Below are 25224 nucleotides of genomic sequence, written 5' to 3'. Positions count from 1 at the left end.
CTCTGTTGACCAATGAGTTTGTCGACCAATGGTGTAGGGATGATGCTCCAGCCAACCGTAAAGTCTTTTCTAATTTGAGTATCAAATATGAAGACAGGGATTGGAGTTGGTGCCTTAATCATTAGAGACCATTTAAAATTATATTACATAGTAGGTAACTAATCAATGTTTGTAGTATGAAAAAAATGAGTGAACTCATTAATACATACTAGTAATTTTCTTATTACTTTTTACACAGTAGAGCCCTTTGGATTAAAAAAAAGCTTATCAAATATAAAATGAGTGGAAGAACTTTTATTCTTGTATTTAATATCCTTAAGTGATACATGAACAACGTTCTTAATGTGTATTTCCAACTTAAGACTTTAAACATTTAAAAATTCCTCTTAAAGAAGGTAGTTGATGATAAGAGGATACAATGAAGGCATCATACCAAAATAATGTCATATTTTAATGTGTTGCATTTTTCAAAGCAGAGTACGGCTCAGCTATTTTTTGTTATTGAATTTGTTTTTATTGTGTTTTTTCCTATCACCATTTACCTCCTCTATGCCTTCTTTCACCTCTACGCACCCCTTTCCCCCCTACAATCACCACACTGGTGTCCATGTCCATGAGTTCTCTCTATCTCTTCTTTCTTTAAAGGTGAATGGATTCCCCTATTGGAGATATATCCCTTTTTATCTCCCAATCAAAGTGCTTCCGTATAGCTGGCATGTTAATGCGGACCAGTAGTTTTATTACTAGATTTACCCAGTGGCCAGATACATTTCTATTGAACGAGTACAAAAAAATGTTTTACATAAATGTTAAAGGCACGCCTTAAAATTAAATACCCATTGCATTTTGAAGTATTACATGTTCTTACAAGCTAATCTCATTTTAAAGTATGATCCTTTGAAGAACACTGTATAATATGAAAACATGAGAATTCTCCTGATCTGTCCGCCATGTGTTAAGGTGGACTCCTCTCTCAGCTGACTTAGTGAGCTGTAGTTCCAATGAATGACAGGAACAATTCTTGGTAGTTATAGCAGCTAAGACTCAGCGACTGGGCAGGGATCTAGAGCGTGGCATTTTCTTTTTGTGGGTTTTCCAGAACTACTAAAGCTTCAACCCTACACTTTCCAGAGATGGAATAGAGACCTCTCAGATCGTTTCTCCAAAGGCTTTTTGGAAGGAGGGCAGGCAGGAACGGAGATTGGCAGGGGAAGGACTAGGCCTGCTCCCGGGGGAAGGAGGAATCGGCTTTGGAGACACAGAGGAGCCTTTGGATGTGGAAATTTACAGGCCCAGAGAGCCCTGGGACATCTTTAGAAGTGGAACCCAGCGGAATAATGGGAGGCTGTGTGCTGGCCTGGCACCACAGCCTGTCTGGCACCCACTGCACTGGAAACAACCCTTCAGACATTTGCATCTGCATACATGGCACTGGGCACTCAAAATGTCCAATTAAGCACTTGTCAATGGGAGAAAGGTTGGTTTCCTCGGCTGACCTGGCGTCTGCCTGGCCTCTCTAAGGGGAAGCAGTTGCAGCTGAACCTGTTGTATGCTCTTCCTTTGTGGACCTGATCTTGTCCTTCGTGTTCAGGGAAAATTCTTCTTGAAAGCCACAGAGACTGTGCCAAGTGGCGGGCCAGAGGATTGGATTAGGCAACTGAGGAAAAGTGTCCAGGCTGGGAGCATTTTTCAACCCTCCCAAAAACCCACTGAACACTTTAGTTTCTTTTGTACAGTTGTAAACTCATAGAGCTTAAAACTTATAAAAGTGATAGCAGGTGAGAAAAAGGCTATGTTGGTACATTTTTCATAGTGTAATTCTTGCAAATACTGAATGTATTCTTTTTTACATTTCAGCCAATATTTATTGAACCAGTGTTAGTAGTGGTCTTGTGTGTGTAATGTATATGTGTCCCTATTCCTTTTTAAAAAAATTAATCATATTTTTATTGATTTCAGAGAGAAAGGGAGAAGGAAGAGATAGAAACATCAGTGATGAGAGAGAATCATGGATTGGCTGCCTCCTGCACGCCCACTCCTGGGGATCGAGCCCAGGACCCAGGCATTTGCCCTTGACTAGAATTGAACCCAGGACCCTTCAGTCCACAGGCTGATGCTCTATCCACTGAGCCAAACCAACTAGGGCTCCCTAACCTTGTTGACATACACAGAAATGGTCAATTATAAGTCACTGAGATTGGTTCTGGACACATGATGTAGAAACAGAGGAAGAGAGGAAGGAAATAGGGAGGAGAAACCCATTTAAGTTGTTCTTTAGAAAAGTTCAAGTGTGTGAGGAAGTGGGAAGCTGTGTGACCTTGAGTAAATCTCACAGTTCTACTAGCTTGAGTTTCCTAGTTCATAAAATGGGGGGATGTGATAACAGGAACATCAAAGGTTCTTGTCAGGATTAAGTAAAATGGATCTGAGGAAACTGCTTACGGTAGCAATCGCCTCTTTGTAAATGCTTGGTAAATGTTACATTCCTCTGTGGTGAAGGGATGGAGCCAAAGAGAGGGAGAAAAAATTAGAAAACTGACACTATGAAGAGGACATTTGGCTTTGGAAGGAGAGCGGCAATTCTGTCCCTGGGACATGAGCTGGGAGGACTGTAGTTTGAGGTGAGGATGAAGAAAGCCAAGGCATCTCGCGGTCATATTGTCCCCTCACTCAGGTAGACCAGGAGAGCTGTGGTTGAGGGGAATGGAGTGGAATTTGGGGCTTACGGGGAATGGAAAACCTTTGTAGCAGCTATGCTGGAAAATTCGATAGGGTCAGCTGAAGATAAATACGATGGTTGCTAAGCAAAGTAGATGACCTAGTTGAGATCAGACAGCCTTAGTGTATAGTGGAGACATTTGGCATAATTATGTAAATGTTGGTGGTGGAGAAAGGACTCCGTTTTGGGGGTCTCTCCCTCCCTCCCTCCCTCCCTCCCTCCCTCCCTCCCTCCCTCCCTCCCTCCCTCCCTCCCTCCCTCTCTCTCTCTCTCTCTCTCTCTCTCTCTCTCTCTCTCTCTCTCTCTCTCCATCTACCCAGATATAGCATCAGTTCCCATAGATTGAGGGCTCAGTCCACACTATGGCCCTTCACTATGAGGCCAACCACAAGCCCAGGGTTACCTGTGCTTCTGACCAAAGGGCTAGAGTTCAGAGGTCCCTCCTTGGACTTGATTAATTTGCTACAGTGGCTCAGATCTCAGAGAAGCTTTTTTTCTTACTAGATTACCAGTTTATTATAAAAGAATATAACTCGGAAACAGCCAGATGGAAGAGCTTGATGGAACAAGGTGTTAGGCAAGGGCTCGGAGCTTCCATGCCCTCTCAGAGTGCACACTCCATGTGTTCACCAGCCTGGAAGCTCTCTGAATCCTGTTTTTTTTTGTTTTTTGTGTGAGCTTCATGACATAGGCATGATCGATCAAATCACTGATCATTGACAATTCAACTCAATCCTTGGCCCCATGCCCCTCCCTGGATGTGGGGGTAGGGGTGGGGTGTGGGACTGAGAGTTCATCTCTAATCAGATGGTTGATTCTCCTGACAACCAACTCCATCCTTAGGCATGGTCCAAAAATCACCTCCTTAACCTTTGTTGCTCTCATCACTTAGGAAATGTCAAGGGTTTGGGGAGCCCTGTGCCTGAAATGCCCTTCTCTTTGCTTTCCTCTGTCATCCAAATGTTAACCTTACTTCAAAGTCTGACTGAAGTCCTGCATCTTTTATGAAGTCCTTTGAAACTACTCATATTCTCCTTTTACACTTAATTATTATTACTGATTATTTTCTCTTTAATTTTTGCATATATTCTAAACTCCACAATATATTTTATACTTCTGAAGGTCAGGAATCTGGTCTTTTACTTCTTTTGTATTATATATCAGGGCATATGGTTTTAAATAAATAGTTGCTAACTGATGATTGTTTCTTAGGAAAAAAGTACTAAACTGAACTAATTTCACTTTGGAACCATCTATTCTGGCCTGCAACCATCTATTCTGAATTCTTGCATTATTGCACTCAGCATTATAATACAATGATAGGAGCCTAAGAGTCAGAGTACATGCAAACCAAAGTGTGTGTGTGTGTGTGTGTGTGTGTGTGTGTGTGTGTGTATGTGTATGTGAAAAGCATGTACAAGTATGTCTAACAAGCATGTGCAAGGAAGCCTAAGAAGCTTGTGCAAGTATGTCTAAGGAAGTGGACATCACTCTCTTTCTTCAATAGTTTTAATGTTCCATTGTGGACTGTAAGAGCTATGGTGTAAAGTGGTATTTGTAATCCCACTCGGCTCTTCACTTGCCAAGAAGAATATCCTCTCTCAGGATATGTAGCTTCATTACAGTAGTAACCATTGTGCTGTCAAATCCTTGTGAATTATACACAACAAAAGAACAGCAAATGGCCTCGCTAAGGTTTGGCAGTTGCAACAAGGAACCTATCAATTTGAGGTTTGCTTAAGTGCAGTACATTTGAAAGGATGTTCTTTCAAGTAATTCTAGCGCTTGGAATGAACGAAGAATCATATGAGGCATCTGCCATTTATTTCCAAAAATTGGGGGAAAAAGAAAATAAAATTCTAGCCAACTTTTCTTTGGTTTGTATTTATGGAATATATGGAAGTTTAGCATCTTGGATTTCCCCTAATTATCAGCTCACTTGTAGAATCTCTTGGAAGAACTATTTTCACATCCAAGTTCTAACTGGAGTGATACTATTCACTAATATGGTGTTCAGGGATCTGGCAGAAAAACAGACTCTAGCAGATCTCCTGGTTGCAGTGGACCTCAACCTTCCTAATGTCGCGACCCTTTAATACAGTTCCTCATGTTGTGGTGACCCCCAACCATAAAATTATTTTTGTTGTCACTTCATAACTGTAATTTTGCTACTGTTATGAATCATAATGTGGGTGTTTTCCGATGGTCTTAGGCTAGGTTGAGAACCAGAAAACACAGATATTTACATTATGATTCAGAACAGGAGCAAAATTACAGTTATGAAGTAGCAATGAAAATAATTTTATGGTTGGGGGTCCCCACAGCATGATGAACTGTATGAAAGGGCCGTGACATTAGGAAGAGTTGAGAACCACTGCACTACAGGCACACGTTTCCAGATTGAAACTTGGCAGAGGGTTTCAAAGACGAAAGAGATTCTAGCAAAATTGGAACAAAATCTTTGTTTGATGTAAATATTCTCTTCGTACCCGGCTACATCCACATCCCATGTTGGAAATCTTCATTTGTATTTTCTTTTTAGTAAAATAAGAAGTGCCTTTGAAAAACAGTTTGTCTTTGCAAAGGTAGGAAAAAACCCGCACACCTTGTGATGTTTGAATACCAATTTGCTTAAGAACAGAAAAGATTGAAAGGACTTTTTAAAAAGGAAGAAGGATTGTCTTTTATTTTTCCTCTCAGGCAAGTCCTATTCACACTGAAAACTGAAACACTGATACCCTTAAAGGAAGAATCTTTATCCTTCTTCTCCTCGGAATCAAACAAGAATATCCACACGGGTGACCTCCTCTTTGGAAGAATAAATACTAAGTATATATTTACTGAGAGTTTGAGAGGATGCATGAAGCAGATAACAGGAAGCATATAAAAAGGGCTATAAAATGGTTATAGTTTTTGAGGTAATACACGCAAGTGGACACCCACAAGGCACCCCTGTTATCAGTGGCTTGTGTATTCATGGAGACAGTATATTCTTTTTTTCCTTTGTAATTAAATGGTAGCTGTCTGTACAATTTGTTCTCACCTTGTCTTGTTCTCCTGAAATTTCTTCTTGGAGGTTGTTCAATATTTGCTTGCAGAGAACAGTTCATTCCTTTTCATAGCTTCATGTCCTCCCTTATGGATTTACATAATTTATGTAATCAGTCTGCTATACACAGACAGATATGCTTTTCCAAGCGTTTGCTATTACAAATGCACTGAGTGGCCAGATTATGATTATCTCTGAAAGCATGATAATCTGGCCACTCAGTGTATATCCTATGTAATAAAAGGCTAATATGCAAATTGTCTCCTTGACCAGGAAGGAGTTCGATAAGCAGGCAGGCTGGCCAACCGCCCATGTCCCCTCCCCCTGGCAAGGCTGGCCGGACCCCACCCATGCACGAATTCATGCACCAGGCCTCTAATATATATATATATTGAGTGGCCAGATTATTATGGATTCAGAGATCATAATAATCTGGCCATTCAGTGTATATAACAATGAATATCCTTGTACATAGATCATTTTGCCCATCTGTAGGAAAATTTCTAGAAGAGGAATTTTGTGTTAAAATGTACATGCATATATGTAGACCGATCTCCACAGAAATTGATTGCTCCTAGCAGCAAAATGTAATTGTGTCTATTTCCCTATTTTCTTGTACCACAGTGTGTACCAAACCTTATGATCTTTAGCAAAATGATAGAAAGAAATGGTATCTTGTTTTTAGTTCTCATTTCTATCAAGAATGATCTTGAGCATCTTTTCCTGTGTGTGAGAGCCATTTGTATTTTCTTTGGCCCTGTCTGTTCATATCATATTTTTAAAAAAAGCATTATTGGTCTTTTCTAATTGTTTTGAGAATTCTTAATGAGTTTATGAAGGCATCTCAGTGCTTTATTTGTAAACTAGAGGCCCAGCACACGAAATACCTGCCATCACTTAGAGATTACTTTTTAAGAATTTTGTTGTGTTCTTATATTACTTCTATCTAAGATTTATTTTGGCATAAGGTGTGATGTAGGCATCTAACATAATTTTTTTCTCATTTAGATATCAGGTTTTTAAAAAATATTTTTAAATTATAGTTGACATACAATATTATATTCATTTCAGAAGTACAACATAGTGGTTAGACATTTATATAACTTATGAAGTGATCACCATGAGAAGGCTAGTACCCACCTGGCACCATTCCCTCTGCTGTACTTTATATCCCCATGACTATTTTTATAATGAGCAATTTGCACTTTTTAATCCCTTTCAACTTATTCACCTATCTTCCCTCCTATCTAGCGGCTATCAGTTTGTTTTCTGTATGAAATATATTAATTTGTTTCTCTTTTGTTTGCTTGTTTTCTTTTTTTAGATTTCACAAGTAATCGAAATTATACAGTATTTGTTTTTCCCTGTCTGACTTATTTCACTTAGCGTAATACCTACTGCATTCATCCATGTTGTTGCAAATGGCAAGAATTCATTATTTTTCATGGCTGTGTAATATTCAATTATAGGTATGAACCACATTTTCATTATCAATTTGTCTACAGATGGGTACCTAGATTTCTTCCATTTCTGAGCTATCCTAAATAATGCTGCAACAAGTATATATCCTTTCAAATTAGTGGTGTTTTTTTTGTTGTTTTTTTGGTTTTTTTTAATTTCAGAAAATACCCAGAAGTGGAATTGCTGGGTCATACAGTGGTTCTATTTTTAAGTTTTTGTGGAACCTCCACTGGTCGTTCCAGAAGGTAGTCTGGAAGGTTGTTCTGCCATCTGGTCTAATTAGCTTATTAGCTCTTTATTAAATAGGATTATTATATAGGATTATTGATGGGACTCTTCCTATTACCTTGGGACTGCTCCCTCCAAGCCCTGACCTAAACTTGGCCGACCCTCTGGACACGGGAGGGGAAGAGCATTAAACTGGATGTGAAACTGGAATTTAAAAAAATAAGTAGTTTCAGTATTAAATAGAGGAATGTGACTCTTCTAGTGACGGAAAGTGATTGTAAAACAGTGAACCCTTCTCAGGAATTATTAAGGGACAGTAATTCACTACAGCACAGCTGAAATAAAATCATTTCAAGTTGCCCACTGAGTTCTGACCATACAGTTACCTGGTTATGAACAATATAATAGAAAGAATATAGCTATTGCAGTCAGAAGGACTTGGGTTTGGTTCCTTGTTCAGCCACTCCTTTCCACGTGATTTTTGGTAAATTGCTTTATACACAGTTTCCTTAACTGTAAAATGGGGATGGGCTGTAGCATCAACCTCCAGGAATTTGCGGGGAGATTAAATGAAATAAGTTGTGGACATGTGATCCCTGCAGCATAGATCTTTGAAAGGGGAATGATGATTGTTATAACTTGGACATGGACCTGTTAGTCAAGGACTAATGGCCAATAATAGCTATCAAGTGTGGTTTGCAGTCGTTAGATGGATCCAATCAAATAAGTAGTTGCTATTTCCTAAGTCCCAAACTACCTTTTTCAATGAAGGCCAGTCCATTTTCAAAGTATTTTTCTATTTAATTTGAAAGTTTAGATGTATCTAATGGAAAGAGAATACTATGAAAGCCATGAAAGGGAGCCTCTTGTCCTGATCAGAAAGATGAGGAAGCTCCCGAGAGGAGATCTGAGGCAGGGCTCTGCCAGCTTCCAGAAGTGCCACACACATTTCACTGGGAAGATGCTCTGAATAACATACTCTCAGCCTTGTGAGCCTGTTCCTTGGCAACCTTGGCAGGAAGGGTTTTCATGATGCCAGCTACAGCCCTACCACTTGGGTTTGGTTTGAGTGGCTCTGCTTCTGACCCTTTCCCTGTCCCCAACCCAAGGAACGTTGGTTGGTACAATAGCCATTGTCTATCTTCCCTTCTGCTCTTGGGCTCTGGCCCAAACTTCCTGTCCACATCCTCCAGCTCAGACATGCACGTGGGAGGTTTGCTTTGAGACAGCCCAGCTTTGGATTTGTCAGTTTCTCAGTGTGTTCCTCGTCTGTCTGTTTTGTCTGAAACCTCACTTCTTTGGGGTTCAAGTGAAAAGTGAAGTTGTGCTGGCAAGATGGCGACTGTTGAGCTCTTTCCTGGCATGGAAAGGGGCATATGCAGGGCTCCAGAGTGAACAGAAAGGGTTTTTTGTTTGTTTGTTTGTTTGTTTTTTATTGGTCCGTTTTTCCTTGGCAGAGCTGTTGGGTGTACACCAGGGAAGAATGTTCATCGCAGAAGCCGTCCAGTCTGCACTGGAAGGAAGTGTCATCTTATGCTGGAATGGGAGCTATTTGCCTGCAGGGCAAACTTTGTTTCTAGGTCAGCAGTCTTTGAAGGAGGGAAATCTTCCAGTGTCCTGTGTGAGCCTCCAGGGGAGTCTGAGGCATAGGCAAGAAGGAAGCAATGTGAGAGAAGAAAAGGGATGGGGAGGGAAGGGAGGAGAGGAAGAAAGGTGAATGAGAGCTGTAGCCATCACATATTTTTATGGGAAGTTGAAGGTTATGTCCCATTCCTTTATGTTCATTTTGATGGCTAACACTTAAATAGTGCTTATTGTACGCCAGACACCACAACAAACACTCATTTCTATTAACTCTTTAATCTTCACTACAACTCCGTGAGTTAATGAAACAGGTGTGGATGAACCATAAAGTAACTTTCCTAAGAGCACACAGCTAGTAAGTGGTAGAGCCAGGTTTCAAACCCAAGAATTATATATGTATATATATTTCTTGTTTTCTCTCCTCTCCTCTTCTGCCCTGTCCTCTTCTCTCTTCTCCCCACCCCTTCTCTCTTCAACTGTACTGTAAACAAATGTTTCCTTTGTTGTCTATTTAGTGCTACATTTTTAACGTTTTTGTGCTTTTTTGGGAGGGAGGGGGTGTTTACATTACTTAAAATGGAACCTTGAGTGCGGTTCTGAAGTGCTTTCTAGTGTTCCTAAGTGTGAGAAGGATGTGATGTGTCTTACATAGAAAGTACATGTGCATAGAAAATAGATGAGCTTTGTCCAGGTATGGGTTAGAGAGGGGGCTCTTGGCTTTGAGTTCAGTGTTAGTAAATCAGTGGATATTAAATACTGTGTCCTCAAAAGAAACACATATAAAGCAAGGTTATGTATTGATAAGTTGACAAATATGCAACTAGAGTTTCTCAGGAACCTGACCCCGTATTTCCCTAAAAGCCATGGTTCCGTATTCTCTAGTTCAGTGTTTGTAATAACTTGATAGATCATAACTGCCTTGAATAATGAGACTCTACTATATATCTTTCTCTTGCAAAAATGATAATAAATTTTTCCTGCCATGTAAGTTTGGCTAGATACATCACCATCTTCCCAAGCAATGTGGTTTATTTGATAAGTATTGCCACTACACAGGTTTTATCTCCTCAATTCATAAAACCCCATACATAGTATCTTACATGGTACCTGGCAAGCAACTCTCAGCAAATGCTTAGTGAATGAATGAATGAATGAATGAATAAATGAATAAGTGCATGCTTCAAGCCTACAAGATAACCTAGTCTAGTGTTCTATATCTTTTTAAAAAAAATATATTTTATTGATATTTTACAGAGAGAAGGAAGGGAGAGAGATAGAGAGCTAGAAACGTCGATGAGAGAGAAACATCGACCAGCTGCCTCTTGCACACCCCCTACTGGGCATGTGCCCGCAACCAATGTACATGCCCTTGACCGGAATCGAACCTGGGACCTTTCAGTCCGCAGACTCACGCTCTACCACTGAGCCAAACCGGTTTCGGCTAGTGTTCTATATCTTAATAAATACATGAATGGACCTCGGAATCAATATTTTTCTTTTTTAAGTAAGCCATCTATAATAATAAAAGGGTAATGTGCTAATTAGACCTGACATCCTTCCGGATGTCATTCTGGATGTCCTTCTGGGCAAAGACGGGACTGGAGTGAAGCCTGTGCCGGCAGCTAGGGGAAGGAAGGCCTATTCTTGCACGAATTTTGTGCATCAGGACTCTAATGAGGTCTACATAGCAGATTTTTCAAAATTGCCTAGTTGATTATATACTATTTGTTGAGCATTGGCTATTGGTATTTTCTGAATGGAATTTTATATTGTTTGCTGTACAGGTTGTTTATTTCTCCTAGTTCTGTCTGATAAGATTGGGGTCCATCTGTCTTGGATAAGAGTGAATTGTTGACTTACCAATAGCACTTTGGTAAACAAAGAGGTTATCAGCCACTTGTGTGGGTACCCTATAGTCTGTTTGGCTATAGTGAGGTTAAGAGGTCAAGAATCAGGGACTTAGGTAGATTATGTAAGGAGATTTTGATCCATGAAGGACCTTATATGTGAGTATGGACCTATGAAAATGGATAGGTCCACTTGTTCATCTATTCAACAAGTTTTTGAAGATGTACTGGTGATGTAACTTATAATATACAAATGTGACTTTCCTGAGATTGCAGCTGTTCTTTGGCATATTGGAAAATAGTTTTATTTAGCAAGCAACATCTTTCATACATTTCATCATATTTTTTAATATTCACTGAGAACCTGTTATGTCCAGGCACTTGGGATATAGCAGTAAAGAAAGTCCCCACCTTTTCCTTCAGAAAAGGCAGATCCTGAGCAATCCATATAAGGCAGTGCGTACTCACTCCTTTGGCCCTGTTCCCGATCTGGCCACTCTCTATCACATCATTTGTTTTATTTTTCTAATATTACTACCTAAAACGATATTGCCCTTTTGGGGGTCTATTTGCTTATTGTCTGTTTCCCCTGATATAAGCATCTAGTTTCAAGAGAGCAGAGACCTTGTTTGTCTTGTTGCTGAATCACCATTCCCTAGAATAGTGTTTGGCCCAATAGTAGATGCTTAATAAATGCTTATTATTATTTAATTACAATTATGATTATGCTATAAAGTGCATTCCTAGAGATTTTGACTTGATGCAGGGAATACATCTTTAAGGAAATACTGAGGGAGTTGAACGCTGAAGAAGTAAAAATTAACTACAGGGGGCAAGTTGGGTGTATTCCGTGCAGAGGGACCAGGACAAAGGATGGTATGCCAGAGAGTGTGAGATAAAGTCATTGTATCTGGGGTTCAAGAGGAGGACAATGCATGAGATGAGCCCCCGAAGACAGGAAAGGGTAAGGTATTTGGGGATGAAGAGGCTGTGTGTACGGATTTAGAGTTGTAAACAGAAAACTGATCTTGTTGCTCCACAGACAGAAGGGAGACCATTGAGTGTGACTGTTCATGGTCTTTAAGAGCAGGTGTTCAGTTTTGGAAATCTTGAATTCAGGTGCCTATAAACCATCCAGTTGAGGATGTCAAATACATATATACATATATTTAGATATATATATATTCTGGGGTTCAGAGAAGAGGTCTGAATGAATACACACATTTGAGTGACTGCATTGTACATGGTATTTGAGGTTAATAGCATTAATGAAATTGTCTAGGGAGAGAATACAGAATTAAGGAAAAAAAAAAAGAGGATTTCGTTCAGCCTGAGCCTTGAAGAACTTTAACTTTTAAAGATTTGATAAAAAAAAAAAAAAAAAGTGAACAGAGAAGAATCTTGAAAAGAGAAGGGGCTAAATTACTGATTCTTTATTTTTAAGGCCTCTTGAAAGATTTCTTTGTCAGCTGCCCAAAGATATAATAGTTTCATCCACCTTGAGCCTATAATAGGACTCAATTTAATTTACTCAGTTTAATCATTCATTTTCTTGTCTGCTCCCTGTATTGTCCTTGAGAGCAGAGATTTCTTCTCAAAATCATGCTGAAAACACTAGCCTCTAGCACACTGGCTGCTTAGGAGATGTGGACTGTGTCAGTGTTTGAGTGGGAATAAAGATCCTCCTTAGGAAAGATGAGTAAGAACAGACAGAGTTTTCCTCACCTAGCTTCTTTGTATTTTATTTTAAGCATGTAACTGTGAAATGGTGATTCCAGGTATTAGCAAGCAGATGGGAAGTTTTCTGAGAGGCAGAGAAGTCCAGATTCTTCATGCGTACATCTTTGCATGGATTCCTCCCCTCCCTACGACCCTGAGCTGCTCGAAGTCACCCCCAGAAGCTGCTGCAGAAGAGAATTTCAGGTCCACCAGCAGGTCTTTCCTTCTTTTCTGTCTCCGTCAGGCCTGCCTATTGCTACTTCCCCCTGATTTTATCTAAAACCCTCCTTTTTTTTTCCTTCTTCCTTTTGGCCCAAAGAATTCCAGGGGCACACTTCCCAATTACAGGCATTATTTTACTCAGCATTTAATAATGTTTTGTATGATTACTAACTCTCTTCTTCATTTCCCATTCTGAAATACCTCATTTCATATCATAGAATTGTTACCTTTGTCAGTGAGGTTTCTGTATTATTATTATTGTTTTATAATGAATATCAAAAGATAATGTGAACAGCGTGCAAAGGTCAGAGGGCCTTTCTCTCCTCCTGTTGGGTGCCTGTGTGAGTATCCTCCGCTGGGTGCTTTGTTTTGGGCAGAAGCAAACAGCAGTGGCCGTGAAGCCTTGCTGTGTGCTTCTGATCGGTCCTTATTGCCTGGACTTAGCTGTCTGATTTTTTTTTTAAGACTGACTACTTGTTCTTGACCTGAGGAATTTTACGCTAACTTGACCCGTGGAATTTTATGCCTGCTTGCCCTGTGGACTTCCTCTTGAGTCCCTGGTTTTGAACCAATGACGCTGTTGTTTTAAGCCAGGTATGTGTCCTTCAGCCTGTGTCTGTTAGCTTCTGTGCTGCCTGTTGTATTTCTCCTCTCCAAATGACGGGGGTGACTGAGCATTTTGTTTGCTTTGGGGAGATGCAGCATGACTTGCAAAAGAGTGAGGCTCGGCTCTTAAGAATTGGAGTCAGTACCTGGAGGGCATCAGAGGTAGAGAGTCTAACTGAAATAGGGGCTACATTGGAGAGAGACTTTCAACAAGATAAATTTCACTGACTAAGTTCTGTATATACATGAATGAAGACCAAATTTTATTTATCTTTTTAAAAAATGTTTTTATTGATATTTAGAGAGAGAGAGAGAAACATCAATGAGAAAGAAACATCATTGATTAGCTGTCTCCTGCATGCCCACTAGTGGGGATCAAGCCTGCAACCCTGGCATATGCCCTGACCGGAATTGAACCGGTGATTCCTTGATTCCTGGGTTGACACCTAACCATTGAGCCACATCAGTGGGCATGAAGACCAAATATTAAACATTTGAAGGCATATATTTAAAAATGACAGCTTAATTTTAAAATGGGAAGTTATAATTTTAAGCAATAGTATAATTTTGAATAACATGACCTCATTATTGACACTAGGTCCTTTACATCTTCTGGTTTTATTGTATCAGTCCTGTGAATGAAACCGAGAAAAGTTATAGAGGAGGACATTTTTTTATACAATAATCATTACACACACCCTTTTAGAGTTCTCTGTAAATTTTAAATTGCAGTAATAGTCTTGCTATTCAGTTTTCCTATTTTGTGCCACCATGACCTTCTGGAATAGTCACAAATGTAGGAGAAAACTGAAATGAAAACCTCTGAGCTCAATGAAAATACATTCTCCCAAGCCTATGGCTTGACTCAGCAAAACTGTAATGAGATTTCTTTTTTATAATAGGCCCATGATAAAGTTCCAGGTATAATTTTAAGAAACAAAGTCCCTGTTCTCAAAGACAATAGAAGAAACAGACAAAAAGAGTAATGATTAAAATACAGTAAATAAAATTGAATCCCATTATAGAGGTAGGCTCAAGGCAGATGAAATATCTTTGGGAAACTGCCAATAGAAATGTTTAAAGAATCCATAGAAATTGCTGAAATGGGTTTGGCTCAATGGATAGAGCGTCGGCTTGGGGACTGAAGGGACCCGTGTTCGATTCCGGTCAAGGGCATGTACCTTGGTTGCGGGCATATCCCCAGTGGGGGGTGTGCAGGAGGCAGCTGATCGATGACTCTCTCTTGTCGATGTTTCTAGCTCTATCTCTCTCCCTTCCTCTCTGTACAAAATCAATAAAATATATTAAAAAAAAAAGAATCCATAGAAATAAAGCATCAATAATTTAGCTCCCTCTCTCTTTAAGATTATTCCCTATTCATCCTTCTTTATCAACTCTTTATAAGTTAAAGTTCCTCAAGGCTCAAATTGAATGAAATCCTCCTTTTTTTTCTTACTCTGTACTCTCTCCCTAGACAATTTCATGAATTGTCTAGGGAGAGTATATATATATATATATATATATATATATATATATATATATATATATATATATTTACTTTTCGAACATATTTATAATAATTATTTTAAAGTATTTGTCTGGTAAATTTAATGTGTGAGCCATCTTGGGATCAATTTCTATTGGTTACTTTTTTTCTTAACTATGGGTCACATTTCCCTTGTTCTTTGCAGATCTAGCAATTTTTGATTGTATGCTAGATATTGTAGATGAAACATTTTAGATGCTCTGTGATTGTTATCTTCCTCTTAAAATATCTTCCTTTGAAGAGAATTTTTTTTAGAAGGCACTTGATCACCCTGAACTTGGATTATGCTTGGGTCCTGACAGTCCTTTCACATCTCACCTAACTTCATGGCTTCAAGATCCCTAGCTCGTAGCTAAACATCATGGGAAGCTAACTCCTGGGGCTCACTGAGTTTCTCACCTTTGGCAGCTGAGGGATCCTTAATCCAGGGGTGACACGTTCGCATGCCTATGTGGTCCAGGGTGTGAACATTGTGAGTGACCCAGGATCCCAGGATTAGTGTGACACTATTGGTAGCAGTGGGACTGTGGTAGCCTCTTCTCATCAGCTTGTTCCCAGGTCTTTTAATTTTTCTAGAAAAAAGAAAGAGTAATTCTAGATTTCCATTTGAAATCTCTTGACCTTTTAATGTCACCAATTGATCTGATATTTGGAAGAACACTGTGCAGGCCAAATCAAATATATCTGTCCTGGATATGGCCCACAGATGACCTTTGCCTCAATTTTTGGCTTTTTGCCTTTTGCTTTGGCTATTACCTGCCCTCAGCTTCCATTTGGCTGTTCCTGATAATGCCACACACTCCCTGGCATGACTGTTCATTGAAACAGCTGTCACGTTAACCTTGACTTCTCAGTGATCTGAAACGGAGAGTAGGCAGGACAATGTCTGATTTGCCTCACTACTTGCCTTAGTGTTTCTGCGAAATGCTGGTTCTTGGGAGGTTTGGCTTGTTTTGATAATTTTAGTAGAAGAGAAATAGTATGTGGAAGTATTTTGTAAACATTGTAAAGTAAATATGACCAGAATTCAGCATTTTATTATTCAGTGACTTTCAACCCTGTTTGCACTTTTGGGTTTCTCTGTTTGATCTTGCTCTAATATTAATCAGATGGTTGCAATTTGATTAGAAGCTGGATTCCCACCCACCCACTCTTATCCTAATAGACGTATGGACTAAAGAGCACTCAGTTTGTTTGTTTGTTTGTTTAGAAAAGTAAGGTCTGTAACCTTCTACTATCTTAGACATTTTCATTACCCTTTGATTTTAGGATTTTAAGCTTTTGCACATTTTGGGCATAACCTTCTTGAAACAGAAGATTCTTGCTTTCCTTGGGATTATTTGGCACACTCAAAGGGTGGATGTGGTTAGTTACAAGTTGTGAAGTCAGGAAAATACTTCATAAATAACAGAGTTTTCTCTGATCTTGAGTCAGTATCAGACACACCTACTTGCTGAGCCAGCGCCCCTGGTCTACCAGGTGTGGGGTTATGGATGTGGTCTCTGATCTTGAGCTGGTGTTCATTAAAGCTAGGTTCTAATGAGCACAGGCTCATGTGTTTGATCCCCATACATGTTTGTTCACTTAATTCAAGGAGGGACTTCTGGCTCAGCCAGTCGGGCAAAAGTACGGTCTCAGGCCCAAGAAGGATTGAATTAGAGTAAGTGATTCCGTCATCACCAAAAGAAAAAGGAACTCTAAGCACATGTGCTGCTGGATGTGGTCAAAGATGTCATCTGTGGATGGAGTGAGCACCTGTATTACCTAAACACGCAGGGAGAACATGTGTGTCACATGACATCTCACTACATATTTAATACTGGGCACACGAGTTTTTTTGTTTTTTGTTTTTAAATATATTTTATTGATTTTTTTTTTACAGAGAGGAAGAGAGAGGGATAGAGAGTTAGAAATATCGATGAGAGAGAATCATCGATCAACTGCCTCTTGCACACTCCCTACTGGGGATGGGCCTGCAATCAAGGTACGTGCCCTTGACCAGAATCGAACCTGGGACCTTTCAGTCCGCAGGCTGACGCTCTACCACTGAGCCAAACTGGTTTCGGTGCACACAAGTTTTTTTTTTTTTTTTTTTTTTAATGTATTTTTATTGATTTTAGAGAGGAAGAGAGAGGGAGATAGAAACATTAATGATGAAAGAGAATCATTGATTGGCTGCCTCCTACATGCCCCGCACTGGAGATTGAGCCCAAAACCCAGGCATGTGGGCACACAAGTTTTAAAGGACAGAAACCAGTGGTTTCCAAGAAATCTAGGAAGAGACAGGGAGTCTGAAAGCCCACGGAGCTTGGACGGCCCATCATGGCCAAGTTGGAACTTAGTGACTATGCTGAAGAGCTCTTGTGATTCCTTCTTAGGTGAGAAGCCATGCATTGCACCCTAAGCCAACACTCTCTTCTCGTTCAGGATGAGTAAAAGGGCAGAGAGAGCTGGGTGTTGGTCTAGGATTGCAGACACTTGTCCCGTGGCTACCTTATATACTGCTAGTTTTATATTTCCTGAGTGTTTTCCTATGGAAATCTTCAATATAGGAAGCACAGTATTTTCCAGCTCTATCTATTTTTCAAGAATGAGAATTAAAAAAATTATTTTTACATGTTTCCCTAAAAATGTGACTATTTTTTGCATCCTCACATACTATTATGATTTCCATTAAAATGGGGTTGTCCGGGAGTCCTGTACACAGAGGGCTTTTGGTAATGAGGGAAATAAGCACAAAAATACTAGGATTGTTCCATGTTCCCATATCTTACTCCCCGTCAAAGCAGACAGACACACACAGGTCCATTGTCCTTCTGGAAAGAATCAGGTAATTTTTTCCCTTTTGTTAGGCCATAGCACAGAACTTGAGGATATAATAATTCTATCAAATATATATTTTGAATAGTGTAACCTGAATAAAACTTAGAACCAAGAGATAGGGAAGTGAAAGGGAACTAAAACTAGGAGAAGGAAGGTCATGCAAAACTCTCAGTGGCTTGACGGTTTGAGTTCTCCTTTCCTGAAGTCTACTAATCTCTCTTGGTGGTAAAGAGGACCCACATTTTCAGAACACATCTGCATGATGCCAAGTGTCTTGGGAGAAGCTGATGACAGGCATTAGAAGATTAGACTTGGGAAGAAGACAGCCAGAGAAGGAAGCTTAGTACAGCTCCCTAATTGAGAGCGTTCAGCTCATCTCTTTTTTCTTCCTCCAAAGACTAGTTGTCATTGGGCCCATATATCTCTCCCATCGTAAAGGCGTTTTGGAAGACTAATATCAATCCTCAATATTCTTAATCTTAAGCAGGGGTTCTGAAACTTGAATGCACATGAGTTTCATCAGAAGCTTTAAAAACTACTGATTCCTGGGTCCCACCCTCAGAAATTCTGATGTAATTTGTTTCAGCTATGGTCAGGGCAAGACGTTTGTTAAGGACTGATTCTAATGAGATTTAAAGATGCATTCTTCAGATAATTCTAATGTGGATCTAAGTTTGAGACCCTCTGATCTAGGACAACTACCCTTTTCTAACAAAGATGCATTCCATCCTGTTAAATCTTATGGAAGTTCAATGCATAAAAAATATAAAAGTGTTCCCCTGGCTGGTTTGGCTCAGTGGCTAGAGCACTAGCTTGCGGACTGAAGGGTTCCAAGTTCATTTCCTGTCAAGGGTACATGCTTGGATTGTGGGCGTAATCCCCTATAGGGGGCATGCAGGAGGCAGCCAATCGATGATTCTCTCTCATCATTGATGTTTCTATCTCTCTCTCTCCTTCTCTTTTCTTCTCTGAAATAAATTAAAAAATATATATATTTTTTAAAAGGTAAAAATGCAGATTTTTTAGTTAAGGTAGTCCAGAAACATTGCTCATTGGGCACCGCTTGCCACCTCCATTACTCATTTTTTTCAAACTCTTTCATTTCCTCCCTATAGCAGCATTTTCATCAAACTAGGCTCTGAAAAGGTGGGCTGCCAGAAAAAAGTTGCCATCTAGTTTACTGGATTTTAACCATTTAGATCTGAATTTGAACATTGGTTCTATCACTTAACCTATATCTAAACTCACTGACCTTCAGTACCTTTATCTGTTCATTAGAGGCAATGTCTATCTCACAAATTGTAGGGAAGACAAAATTTAGATTTAAGTTAGTATAAGGTCAGTAGAGATTAGCTCCTTCAAGAGTTCAGGCTTTCCTGGAGGCCACATTAAGCCTTCACATCTGGGACAGGATCAATGCTTTGGCAACCTCGGACCACTGTGAGGTCCGAAAGGTTGGCGACCACTGGTTTAAGCAAATCTTTGGAGCAGCGGTCGCTTGTGGTCCATGAGGTCCAAAGGTTGGCAACCGCTGGTTTAGTATGTAAACCTGTAGTTACCTGTGCATTGTACTTGTGTTGTAGGATGAATACAGATTCTCTGTACTCATGGTGGGTCTAAAATTCTTGATTGACCTGCAGCATCATAAGAAGAGATGGGGAAAGGGGAGGAGTTATTCCTTGCTGAGTGATGAAGTAGAAGCCAGGAGCTTCAGGGAAATGCCTCAGCAAACAGGCATAAGTTTATTTTCCACTGGAATGACAATATGAAAGAAATTGGAGAGTCCATAATGGTGGTGGTGGGTAGGCTGAAGAGGGGTGGGTTGAGGTGGGAAGTTCTCTGTGGACCAGAAGTACAGGTTCATGACTGAGGAAGGATTTCTTGATTTTATTAAAAAAGAAAAAGAAAAAAAGAATAATGGAATTTTAAGCAGGCATGAAAAAACATGAACGCATTTCCCCCCATTTTGGTATTGCAATGTAGTTAAGTAAACCTCTCAGATAACTTAAAAACCTCACTTTCCCTCTTATGAATATTTTACAGTGTTGCTAAGAAGTGAAGTTGACTGATAGGAATTTAACTGCCTCCTCCTCCTCCTGCCCACCCAGACATTCGTAAGTAGTGAAATGGTTGGAAGTGTTCAGCGAGATGACAAAAGAAAAGTCAGCGGCTTGGGGGATTACAAAGTTAGATGATCTGTAATTGAATAATGTTGGATAGTATACACAAATCAAAATTGTTTAAAGTCTGTTCAAGGAAGAACTCATTTGGGTTTGGCCCTGTTTCAATGACATTGAACTAGTGATTGAAGTCTAAGCGTGACTATAGGTGGTATTTCCTGTTTATCTTTCACAAAGCTGGCATCGGTTTCCATGTTGTGTTCTCTACATGCTCCCGACCTCTACAGAGTGAAAAATGCTCTTAAAGTTTCCTCAGCATTAATAATGAAAAACATTCCAGAGAACATTTCTTTCTGGAGTCTGGGTAAATAGAGGACTAGTTCCCAAGGGTAGGTGTTTTATGGGTAGATGGGTATGAGATTTATCAGGATGGTCACTCAGTAAGTGACGCTTTGTCCTTCATTATTTCCTTCTGAAGAAAATTTCTATTTTAAAAAAATATATATTTTATTGATTTTTTTACAGAGAGGAAGGGAGAAAGAGAGGGATAGAGAGTTAGAAACATCGATCAGCTGCCTCCTGCACACTCCTTACTAGGGATGTGCCCGCAACCAAGGTACATGCCCTTGACCGGAATCGAACCTGGGACCTTTCAGTCCGCAGGCCGACACTCTGTTCACTGAGCGAAACCGGTTAGGGCGAAAATTTCTATTTTTTTATACGGCCATAATGCTAGTGAAATGTCTGAGGAAAGAATTTTATAAAGATAGCTCAGATTAAGGTATATGTGAGAAACTAATAAATGCTAGGATTTAGTGCCTTATACAGAGATGAGTATATTCATTTCACAAGGAATCCCCTGGAAACACCAACTTGCATATATGTTAACGAAGAAATTTTCAGGAAATTTCAGGTATAAATTTGATGGCTGGGGCAGAGTGGTGCATAAAGAATCTTTTATATAGATCCTCCTCAAATCTCAACAGATGACTTCTGTTTCAAACCTATTTTAGACAGGACCTGTTTAGTTTTACCATAACATCACTAAATTCCCTTTTAGTTATGCCCACCATTGCCAGAATATTTAAAAGTCCCTTTCCTTCCTCCCAAAGCTAAGACAACGGGGACATCTTAATTCCTTTCTACTTGTGCCTTTCTCTGTATTCATGGAGAGGTGAAGTTTGAGGATTATAGGGATTTCAATTCCTCACTTTGCATTCTATTAGCAAATGACTTCATTTATTATTGTCCTGACTTTTCAGCTGGAGGCACATTTTTCTTTCTCTTCCACCAGTTTTAACAATGAAAAATTTCAATCCATCATTACTTAATGAAGACATGGATAATCTTGAATACATGCTTCAGTTATTTCTTAGAACATCCCTGTTTAATAGAAAATAATAAGAGCTCCATATCTAATTTTAAAATTTCTAATAGCCACATTAAAAAATAAGAACAAGTAAAATAATTCTTGGTAATATATTTTACTTAATCCCATTGTCAAAAATATTGTCTCAGTATGTAATTAATATAATTAATAAGGTATCCTATAATATTTTTTTCTGTACTTCAGTTACTGAGGTATATTGAAATCTTCCATTATTATTTGGATTTGTCCATTTCTTTGTAGTTCAGACATTGTTTGCTCTATGTACTTCTGAATACATGTTACTAAATACACATGTATGTAACATCTATACTAATAAAAGGATAATATGCTAATTAGACTGGACATCTTCGGACAACCTTCTGGACATCCTTACAGACAAAGCCATGGTGACAGGGCCAAGGCAGAAGTGGTTAGGGGCTATCAGGCTGGAAGGGGAGAGCAGTTAGGGGGATCAGGCTAGCAAGCAGGTGAGCGGTTAGGAGCCAGCCATCCTGAATTGTGAGAGGGATGTCTGAGGGGTCCTGTATTGGAGAGGGTGAAGGCCAGGCTACAACCCTTCTGTGCACGAATTTTGTGCACCCGGCCTCTAGTATGTTATACACTGAGTGGCTAGATTATGATGATCTCTGAACACATAATAATCTGGCCACTCAGTGTATATCCTATATAATAAAAGGCTAATATGCAAATTGTCCCCTCCATCAGGAGTTCAACCAGCAGGCAGGCTGGCCAACTGCCCATGTCCTCTCCTCCTGACCAGGCTGCCTGGACCCCACCCATGCACAAATTCATGCACCAGGCTATATATATATTGTGTATATATATATATATATATATATATATATATATATATATATATATATATATGGATGAGGAAACTGAGTCTCATTGCATATAACACCCGATTGCATATAACACAGAGATATGAACTGGTAAATACTAAAGAAAAGAAAAACTCTTTTTTAGTTAAAATTGACTCAAAATATAATGAACTATCTATTTGGGGTAGTGAGTTCCCTACCTTTGGACATTTCCAAGCAGAGGGAGGTGGTCATATATCAAATCTATTATAGTGGGAGTTTTACTTTGAGTGGGAAGTTGTAATATAGATCATTAAGGCCTATTTCAGTTTCCAGAACCATATTGAAACTGTGCCAAAGCCCAACAAGAATATGTCTTTCTAAACTCTCTCTACTGTTTGAAAGTAGCCACAACGTGAACTTGTCCTTTCCTCACTCAGCCTCCTTAACTCACTGCAGTGTTAAATGATGTGTACAGGGTCGGGGGTTAATAAGATGCTATTTGATGATGACTTGATGAAAGTCAGCTTGGCATGCTTAGCTTGAGGGGAAAAAAAAGCCTTGTGTATTTTATAGAGTGAAAACATGATTGTAGCAGAAGTTCTGCTAATTTGAAATGCTGGAGCCAAGAAATGCAAAAGCTTAGAGAGACTGTTGAAAAAGAAACATTATTTTGCAGGTAGCTTTTAGCAAGTAGCTAGGATTCACTGGGAGAAAAATAAAGGTCTGTCCTCTGTGTATTGCTTTGTTCAGACGTTTTGCCTTGTGAAGAATAAAAAAAAAATGGCTCTGTCAGCAGTCTCATCAGGCCCCTTTGTAGACTCTGCTCCTGTCCACCTTATAGTTTTCCCTCATTGCTACTTCACCAATGACCACTTCCCCTTTTTTGAAAGCCCAGCAAAAGCATATTTCTTCCAGATGCTTCTATTGACCAATGCCCATCCCTGTAGCTGTACATCTCCAAGTATCCAGTAATGGCAGCTGAAATATATCTATATCTATCTATATCTATCTATCTATCTATCTATCTATAGATATATTTATCTATATATCTATATATCTATATATCTATATATCTATCTATCGATATCTATATCTATCTATATATATATATCTATATATCTATGTATCTATCTATCTATCTATCTATCTATCTATATATCTATATATCTATCTATCTATCTATCTATATATATATATATATATATATATATAAAGATTTTACACATTCACTACTTTTGAGAAGTCATTTAAAAACTTGTAAAAGTGATTTCATATCTGACTGCTTCCTACAACATGGCTCTGAGGTAGGTAGGAAAGATCTCATTATTGGCTTTTGATACATGGAGAAACAGTATGAATTGCTAAGTAGGTAGTGGCAGAGTTTTGGCATCTTTCAGCTCTACAACTCTAACAGCCAACTGTTGTGTTCCAAAATATTTCCCAGGAGGTTCTGGCGCTTAGTTTAATTTATGACATGGCGGATACCTGTGGTTTGATATATTTGCAATTGGCGGATCCTGTTATTTGGGCCAACCAAGTGCTAGCCAATGCCCTCTAGAATGTGAACAAACTTGAGAAGGGCCCATTCTGAGATGAATGTGCTGTCACCTGCATGCATGTGACCAAAAATCATCCAAGCTAGAGTATAAAATTTGAGATCCATTTTTGTGTGCTATGAATGGAGACCATAAGTTGATTCCTCCCTCCCCACCCCCAAAAAATAGCTAGTTTTGTTTATTTATTTATTTATTTTTTAAAAAAATTTAAATATATTTTATTGATTTTACACAGAGAGGAATTGAGAGGGACAGAGAGTTAGAAACGTTGATGAGAGAGAAACACTGACCAGTTGCCTCTTGCACACTCCCCACTGGGGATCTGCCCGCACTCAAGGTGCATGCCCTTGACCGGAATCGAACCTGGGACCTTTCAGTCCACAGGCCAATGCTCTATCCACTGAGCCAAACCGGTCCCGGCAAAAATAGCTAGTTTTATATAAACCACTTATGGAGTAACCTATTTTTTTCCATATTGGTTTATGATGTGGTGTACTTTCTCATAAATCAAGTTATAATATACTCGAGGCCCGATGCACAGAGAGCCGCCTTCCCGCCTTTGCAGGCTGCCCAGAGGTCTGGAGTGGCTGGGGTTGTGTGGAACACTGGCATCATTGCCATGGCGATGACATAAGCATCCTGCCCCGCTCCTGGTCGCTTGGCGCCTGTGTATGCAAATTAAACTGCCATCTTTGTTGGGTTAATTTGCATACCCACTCGTGATTGGCTGGTGGGTGTCACAAAGGTACGGTCGATTAGCATGTTACTCTTTTATTAGGTAGATAAAAGGGTCTGTTTCAAGCCTGTTTGTTTCCTTGCATTGATCTATTGCTTCTTAAGCCAACATTATACTGTTCTAATTAGGATTAAAAGACACTTTAATATCTTAAAGTGTACAGTTAATGTACATTTCCACCAACTTTACTTTTTTAAGATAAAGCTATCTTCATACAATGGTTGGCACATACAATGCTTGGCATTATATAAAAAAAACATACACTTATTTGGGAGTAATTGACATTTTCCATTAGTGTTTAGTTTACTCTCCTCTAAGAGCATATTTTATCTTTCCTTTTGTTTAAGTTTCTTCTCGTCTCATTTTCCGTAACTTGTACCTATTGTGAATTGGACCTTCACCTCATTACATTTTAAAATTTTTTCGCTGTAAAAAACTTTATTGTTTCATTTGGTCCCATGCATGGGAGCGGGCTCCAGGGCGGGTAGAGGAATGGCTGGTAGTTTGGAGCTGAGGCTCCGGTAAAAGCCAGGCCCAGGGGAGGCAGAGGGGCCCTCAGAGGCCTCTGGGCTTCACAGGCGCTGGTGGTGCTGGAGGCTGAGCCTTTCCCAGAGACACTGGCCCAGCCCAGCCCAGCCTGGGGCTGCCCTGCGGAGGCAGCCAGGTGCCCCCAATTCCTGATGAGCTGAGGAATTGGGTTAATTTGCATACCCACTCGTGATTGGGGAGGCCTGGTCTGTCCTGGGAGAGGCCCCACTGGGGCCCAGTCTTCCAGAGGCTCCGGCCCGCAGCTGCTCCTGAGCCAGCTCATGGGG

The 25224-nt window shown here is 39.7% G+C and overlaps 1 protein-coding gene and 1 long non-coding RNA gene across 4 annotated transcripts in view; one reads left to right on the top strand and one right to left on the bottom strand.

Annotated features, from left to right (window-relative positions):
• LOC311611990 overlaps window positions 1-25224 on the bottom strand; it is a 567051-nt gene that overhangs the window by 102484 nt on the left and 439343 nt on the right. The window lies entirely within an intron of this gene.
• Window positions 1-25224, top strand: part of CPQ (carboxypeptidase Q) — a 311444-nt gene that overhangs the window by 19792 nt on the left and 266428 nt on the right. The window contains exon 2 of one of the 3 annotated variants that reach the window (XM_084864578.1): window positions 19848-19918. The exons of the other annotated variants lie outside the window; for them this stretch is intronic. The gene's annotated coding sequence lies outside the window, so the exon portion shown is untranslated. The remainder of the gene's footprint in view (window positions 1-19847; window positions 19919-25224) is intronic. 3 annotated transcript variants of the gene reach the window in all.

The sequence above is a fragment of the Pipistrellus hanaki genome, assembly GCF_964339955.1.
Source record: "Pipistrellus hanaki genome assembly, chromosome: 17".
Classification (NCBI taxonomy): domain Eukaryota; kingdom Metazoa; phylum Chordata; class Mammalia; order Chiroptera; family Vespertilionidae; genus Pipistrellus; species Pipistrellus hanaki.
The sequence above is the reverse complement of the archived record's forward strand: the minus strand, read 5'-3'. Positions and strand labels throughout refer to the sequence as shown.